Source organism: Penaeus chinensis, chromosome 6, assembly GCF_019202785.1.
Source record: "Penaeus chinensis breed Huanghai No. 1 chromosome 6, ASM1920278v2, whole genome shotgun sequence".
NCBI lineage: Eukaryota > Metazoa > Arthropoda > Malacostraca > Decapoda > Penaeidae > Penaeus > Penaeus chinensis.
In genome coordinates, this window is record NC_061824.1 from 8,618,777 (window position 1) to 8,625,807 (window position 7,031).

The window sequence follows — 7,031 nt, forward strand, 5'->3', positions numbered from 1 at the left end:
CATAACCTTCCTAACTTCCTATACTAGAAATATATGTATGGAAGTATGTATATTTGAAAAAAAAAAAATGTAGAAGAGACGAAAGTAGGTGGAAGTCTCTATATCTGAAAGAAAATTCGATAACAGTGACGAAAATAAGAATAAAACAAAGAAAACAACCTGGCTTCTTGACGATTACGCAAGACCAAATGGTTTATCAAAGGCCAAGTCTCCCCCCCCCCCCCTCTCTCTCTCTCTCTCTCTGAACGGAGGAACGAAGGAGATGGGAGAAAAACGTGTAACGAAGAGGGCAAAAAGGAGAGAGAAGGAATAATAGAGGAAAAGGAAGAGGGAGAAGGTAAAAAAGAAATGAATGAAAGGAAGATAATAAGCTAAAACAAGGGGTGAAAAAGAGATGACATCATGATAGGTTAATTAAAGGCAGGGAAAGGGAACAAGAACAGCGGTAAAAATAGTCAGTGAAAGTTCCATTGAAGAGAGAATTAAATGACACAGAATATTATAAGGTAATTGCATATGGTTCTGTACATTCAATTTGGTAGAGTATAATAAGAAGGAAGTCGAGACGTTCGTTCAGAAACAATAAATTTAAGCCAGAGAACACACGGACACACACACACACACACACACACACACACACACACACACACACACACACACACACACACACACACACACACACACACACATATATATATATATATATATCCTATCTACTTATCCATTATCTATAATGAGTGTGTGTGTGTGTGTGTGTGTGTGTGTGTGTGTGTGTGTGTGTGTGTGTGTGTGTATGTGTGCATATGCATGTACACATTCACAGACAAACGAACATCAGGTAAATATCACGCTGAAATTGTGCAAATTGATAATCGCTGAGTATTAAAAAAAACGAACATTACAAATATGAATAGGCGAGAGGGGAAACTAAGACAAATATAACGGACATAGACACAAAGAGAACGAGAAAGTAATGGTCACAGAGAATAGACACTTGAGCAACGAAAGAAAATAAGGATAATAACGACACAGAAGGGCGGTTAATAATAGGAAAGAAATCTAGACTTTAGAAATCTCAAAAGAAAATTGTCGAGTTGTAGTGTTGAAATTATTGGCCGGAAGACACATAATTACTCTTGTGCGTATGTGTGTGTGTGTGTGTGCGTGTATGTATACATACATACATACATACATATATGTATATATATACATATGTATGTATGTATACACACATACATACATATATGTATATATATATACATATGTATGTATGTATGCATACATACATATATATAAATATGTGTGTGTGTGTGTGTGTGTGTGTATATGTATTTATGCCAAAGAATAGACAAACATTTATATACTCCACGCTCACTATCTTACATGCGTATATGGATACACTTTCAAGCACGTCCGAATAAAACATACAAATAAGCACTTAAAACACGATGAGAAATACTGGTAAGATGTAGCTAATGCGCGCAAGGACTATAAACACCACCAGATGCTGAAGTCAACATATATATCGAAAACTCTGCAAGTATCTAGAAGGTTATTGAACGTTACTGAGCAATCCATTGAGAAAATCATTATAAATCTCTAAACGTCTCGCCACACACACTCGCCTGCCACAAATCTCAAACCTCTAACATACCATATAGAAGAATAGAGACATTTAATTAAGCGTTTTAGCATCAGCCTTGAGATAAAGTGCAGAACATCGTTGCCAAATTCGCTCTTCATTACCATACTACTTTCGCTCGGAACGACCTTGGCCGCGGCGGTCTTCCCCCCTCTTTTCCCCTTTTTCCCCCCCTCTCCCCCTGCCATTACAACCCTTGAAAGCTTTGGAAAAAGGGGAACGTGTATTTTTTTCGTAGAGTTGTTGAGTCAGTGTTTTTGGGACTGTCACGCTGTTCTTTTTTTAAAAGGTGTTTTTTTTTCATTTTTTAGTAAAAGTAGATAAAGAAGATTCAATTTATTTCTTTTGGGGAAAAACGTTTTTATTATTATTTTATTTTATTATTTTATTATTTTTTCATTATTTTTTTAAAGATTGTTTTTTTCTTATCTTTTTAAATTACACATAGTTTTTTTAAAAATAATTCTTTAATGATTTTATTATACATTATTCCTTTTGGTTTTATTACTAATCCTTTTATTATTAATTTTAATTATTTTTATTATTATATTATTTTTTTTTATTCTGTGTTTAACATTAAAAATTTAGTTTTGCTTCTTTTTTTTTTAGACATGTTTAAAACACCATAGTTTTCCAGACTGTGACATAAATCAGAGCACAAAAACCCCTTTTAAAAAAAAATGGAAAACAATTCACAAAAACCCCAAATTATCGTAACCATAGTTCTCCCCAGAAAAGGTCACGGCAAAAAGTTTTGGGGAAGTCCCGCGTGTTACCAAAACAGAACACAATCCGACCTTCCTGTCATTGTGTCTTCGAAGTTTACGCGAGTTTCCCCTCGAAGCGGCGGCCGAACCCGTTTTATCATCCGTCGGAGGAAGGAGCACCCGCGGCAAAAGAGCACTGGGGAAAAAATTGCAAACCCATTGTTGGTTTGGATCCGATAAAAGGGTCAAAGTCATACGTTAAAAGGGGGTTTTTTCGGGGCAAGGGCATAAATGAGGGTCTTTTTTTTTGGGGGGGGGGAGATTTTTTATAGGGGGGAAAATTTTGCGGTTCGTACACTATTTAAACTCCATAAATATCAATATTGAAAATTTGTAATTATGAAATTCATTACTTTATTATAATTACCTTCTTTCCTGTATATAGTATCGTTTATTCCAAAAAACCACCATCACGTTGGGGGCCATCATTTTTAACCTGTCCTTCTTTTTTCACCATTTTTTAATATATTTTTGAAAACCGCATGCAGGGGTCATTATAAGCCGTTTGTTGTTTTTTAAGTAGTTTTTAAATGTCTTTACCCATTGGCAACCCTGGATAGTATTAAAATTTTTTTTTAAATTTTAAAGCACATTTTGGGGAATCTAAATATTAGAGTTCCTAAAATTCTAACAAACAAAAATAAACCCCCGGTTTACAAGTTCTTTTTTAAAAAGCCTTTTCAATTGAACAATTCTTTTTCCCTTGTAGTGGTATCACATGTTTTCTTTCCTAATAACTCCATGGCAAAATCATCTCACCATATGGCCTTCTTTATTATGAAGGCAGCATTTCAGGGGGGAAAACGCTTCTAGGAACAGGGTCGTCAGCCACGCCAAATAACTTCCCGTCTTCTTTGTCTCTGTGATTACCCCGTTTTCTTTGTTCCCTTGATTACTCCTTTCCCCTAATTTTCTCTCAATTCGAGTATTTTGCCAAATTGCATAAATGCTTCAAAGCAAAAAGCTTTTTGATTTTAAAGGAGAAACGGATCCATTTTCAACTCTATTTAGTAATAAAACTTTATAATGATCCGATAAAAGCCGAAAACCATCACGTTTTGTTTTAGAACATTTTGAAAAAACCCAAGATTTTCCCATGAGATGAAAGAACGTGCATTCTATATCAAAAAGCTTCAAAAAGCTTTATGAGATAAGTGAATGCTTTTTTTCACCTCCTTTAAAACGATATGTACAGTTTTTGATTATTATATAATGATGAACAATCAATTTCTCTTAATGTTTTACTTTCGAGTTAATTTAGGGGTACAACGCAATTATCAAAAAACGATTACCATTATAAGAACAAAGGAAATATATGTCAAATAAATAGTGTCTAAAAAACATAAAAGGCAAATTTTAAAATTTTAATTGAATGCAGTTTTTAAAAAGACATTAATAACGAGGAGAGCAGGCTTGATAATTAAATAAGGAAAAGGAAAAGAAATTAATGTTTATGAGTCGCAACGTGTGTATCCGATCTTCAAATTTCTTTTAAAAATTATCCTCTCTTATTCCCCCCAAAACGTACGTGTAACCAGCAGCTGTTTTCGTGGCCTCGAGAGGCTAAAGGTGTCAAGTGTTTGTACGTGATCATGGCCAACACGCGCCAGTGCCGGTCTGCTTGCCCGCCGGGCCACGCCACAACATGGGCCACTCATCACGCGCTGATGGGTCGTGTCTGTACAGGTGAGTTGTGTGTTAAGTGTGGCTGAGGAGAAGAAGGAATAGGGATGTGGAGCGTTGAGAAAAGGGAGAAGGGGAGACGGAGAAATGAGGGAATTAAACTGAAATTATCTAGATATTAAGGCAGTGTAGTAAAATAACTAGTTAGAAAAGGGGTCTCTCGCCACGCTTGATGGGTCGTGTTTGTGAGTTGTATCTTAACTTTCTGATAAGGAGGGAAAGTGAGACAGGATGAGAAAAAGGATGGAGGCATGGATACGGTGTTGGGGAAGGGTAGGTATAGGAAGGGGGAGGAAGGGGGGAAGCAAAAGTGACAGAAGGAAGATTGGCATAAAGAAACATATAAAACAGGCGGTTAAAAGATAATTAAATGAAAGAAGAGAGCAGTGAGATATTCTGTGAGAAAGGGAAGGAAACTCAGTGAGAGCGGTCGGAAGAAAAGGAGAAAGGGTGGGAAGGAGGAAAACAGAAGAAACGGGAAGGAGAAAAGATGAAGAGGAGAAAGGTGTAGAAGGAGGAATAGGGAAATGCGTGTAAAAACAGAAAAGGGAAAGGTGAAAGGAGGAAAAAAAGGGGGGAAAAGGATCAAAAGTGAAAAAAAAAATAAAAAAAAAAAAAAGATGGACGGGTAAAGAAAAGATTAGAAAGAAGGAATAGGGGAATGGGTAGGAAGGGAGACAGGAGAGAAAAGGGAAGAAGGGAAAAGTGAAAGAGTGGGAAGAGCGAAACGGAAAAAAAGTAGGAAAGTGTGAATGCAGGGAAGAGGGAAAAGGGAAACGGTGGGAAAGGAGAAAGTTGAAGGAAAATTATGATAAAAAAAATAAGAGTAAAAAAGGAAATTAAGAATGAGGGAAATAAAAAAAAAAAAAAGAGGTGAAAAAAACGAGAAACAGTGGAGATAAAAAAAAAACAAAAAAACGACAGTGAAATGGAAAAAAAGGGAATGAAAACTAGTTGGTAATGGAGGCAAGATAAAATGGCAAGAAACAGTTAGGCCACTGCCCGATGTGCATGATCATAGCAGCTGCAACTTTCACAAACAGGTTCATGTAACAAGTGAGGCTTAATTCATATCCGAATGCATATTCAATTGTTCAATTCTTGTCTTAACCTTTATCTTCAGATCGCGGGTGTAGTTTAAGTGTATTTCAGCGTGTGTCTGTGATTAGTTGCCCTTTTTTATTTTTTTCAAATTTTTAGTGTTGTGTGGTGTTTTGTGTGGTGTGGGGTGTGTGTGTGTGTGTGTGTGTTGTGTGTGGGTGTGTGTGTGTGTGGTGTGGGTGTGTGGTTTTTGTGTTGTGTTGTGTGTGTTGTGTGGTGTGTTGTGTGTGTGTGTGTGTGTGTTTTGTGTGGGTTTTGTGTGTGGTGTTTGTGTTGTGGGTCTTGTTGTGTGGTGTTGTGTGTGTGTAGTGTGTTGGGTGTGGGGTTTGGTTGTGTGTGTGTTGTGTGTGGGGTGTGTTGTGGTGTGTGTGTTTTTTGTGTGTGTGTGTGTGTTGTGTGTGTGTGTTGTGTGTGTTGTGTGTGTGTTTGTTGGGGTGTTGTTTCTTGTGTGTGTGTGTGTGTGTGTTTTGTGGTTGTGTGTGTGGTGTTTGTGTGTGTTGTGTGTGTGCTTGGGGTGTGTGTGTGGTGTGTGTGTTGGTTTTGTTGTGTGTGTTGTGTTGTGTTTTTGTGTGTTTTGTGGTGTGGTGTGGTTTTGTGTGTGTGTTGTGTGTGTGGTGTGGTTGTGTGTGTGTGTGTGTTTGTGGTGTGTGTGTGTGTGTGTGTGTTGTGTTTTTGTGTGGGTGTTTTTGTGTGTGTTGTGTGTGTGGGGTTGTGTGTGTGTGTGTGTGTGGTGTGTGTTTTGTGTGTGGGATGCCTTCCTCAGAGAATCATCATCATCATCATCATCATCATCATCATCATCATCATCATCATCATCATCATCATCATCATCATCATCATCATCATCATCATCATCATCATCATCATCATCATCATCATCATCATCATCATCATCATCATCATCATCATCATCATCATCATCATCATCATCATCATCATCATCATCATCATCATCATCATCATCATCATCATCATCATCATCATCATCATCATCATCATCATCATCATCATCATCATCATCATCATCATCATCATCATCATCATCATCATCATCATCATCATCATCATCATCATCATCATCATCATCATCATCATCATCATCATCATCATCATCATCATCATCATCATCATCATCATCATCATCATCATCATCATCATCATCATCATCATCATCATCATCATCATCATCATCATCATCATCATCATCATCATCATCATCATCATCATCATCATCATCATCATCATCATCATCATCATCATCATCATCATCATCATCATCATCATCATCATCATCATCATCATCATCATCATCATCATCATCATCATCATCATCATCATCATCATCATCATCATCATCATCATCATCATCATCATCATCATCATCATCATCATCATCATCATCATCATCATCATCATCATCATCATCATCATCATCATCATCATCATCATCATCATCATCATCATCATCATCATCATCATCATCATCATCATCATCATCATCATCATCATCATCATCATCATCATCATCATCATCATCATCATCATCATCATCATCATCATCATCATCATCATCATCATCATCATCATCATCATCATCATCATCATCATCATCATCATCATCATCATCATCATCATCATCATCATCATCATCATCATCATCATCATCATCATCATCATCATCATCATCATCATCATCATCATCATCATCATCATCATCATCATCATCATCATCATCATCATCATCATCATCATCATCATCATCATCATCATCATCATCATCATCATCATCATCATCATCATCATCATCATCATCATCATCATCATCATCATCATCATCA